The sequence below is a fragment of the Penaeus monodon genome, chromosome 20 (assembly GCF_015228065.2).
Source record: "Penaeus monodon isolate SGIC_2016 chromosome 20, NSTDA_Pmon_1, whole genome shotgun sequence".
In the NCBI taxonomy this organism is placed as follows: Eukaryota; Metazoa; Arthropoda; class Malacostraca; order Decapoda; family Penaeidae; genus Penaeus; species Penaeus monodon.
The window spans coordinates 6,024,807-6,025,923 of NC_051405.1; the positions used below are offsets into that span (position 1 = coordinate 6,024,807).

Consider the following 1,117-nt stretch of genomic DNA (forward strand, 5'->3'; position numbering starts at 1 on the left):
TTGCTATTATTTCTAACATTCTTGCTTAAGATACCATAGCTAACGACTTTTAGAACATTTGCTATTTTTTCTTTGGTTCGACAAACGATCCAAGCGGAGCGCTGCTGATTGGCCCCGAACCCCCTGCCTCGGCGTCCTCAGCACGGGCGAACGGCACGCGTATTCACCCCCCCCCCCCCCGCCTCACTCCAACTCCCACCCCATTAGCCTTGGCTCCCCCTCACCTCCCCCCCCACTCATCCCGCGCGGCGCCCACCCCACCCGCCGCCCGTGTCATCTCTGGCGGCGACGGAAGGCGGGAGAACCAGATTCATCACGTATTTGTATATCTTTTTTTCGTTCTTTTGTTAAATTATTCTTGTGGATTTCCTTACTCTTAACGTTTGCAGCTTATAGTCTCATGTGATAAGTCTTCGTCATGCAGACTCCATTTTTGGAATACAACTTTTTGAGACTTAAGGATAAAGCACCAAAAGGGAGATACAGCTAACTTCACTCGCTTTTCCCCTGGCGAGTACGTGCGTAGCTGAGTATTTCCCTCCCGCGTCGTCTCGGGCAAGCAAACCTCGGCTCTCTCGCGGCTCGGCGGGGACGGGTAGGAAAAGTAGAAATCCCTGGCACACCGACTTTGAAAATATATTTACGGGGCAGCTATATCACAGATCATTTGATTTCTATATCACAAGATTGTCCGAAATAAGTCATAAAAGGATCTGGATCCGTGGGCCGCACAATGACTTGCGATAATAAAAGGAAAAGGGGATATATCAGAGAAAGGGAAGTCGTGAGCGCAGGGGTTCGGACACAGGGGCGAAGTAGTGCAGTGGTCCGTATCCCGCCGGACTCTTGCTTTTGTCCTGCTTCCCGCCACCAGAGATACGATAATCTGTAGAATTTTCTCTCACTTTTTCCTGATTTTATCTTGTGCGTCTTGTCCTCGCAGCCTCCTCGTTGATAGATACTTACTTGGAGATTCAACAGTATCGATCTGGCCAAATAATTCGTGGTGGTAATGGATCGGGGATGAGAAAAGTGAATCCGTGATCCGAGTACTCGTGAGCAACCAACCTCCTCCCCCTCCCCGGCTGTACTTTCAACCCCCCCCTTTCCCCTACCT

At 50.2% G+C, this 1,117-nt stretch overlaps 1 protein-coding gene across 1 annotated transcript in view; it reads left to right on the forward strand.

Moving 5' to 3' along the window:
* Positions 1-1,117, forward strand: part of LOC119585906 (achaete-scute complex protein T4-like) — a 28,421-nt gene that overhangs the window by 25,222 nt on the left and 2,082 nt on the right. The window lies entirely within an intron of this gene.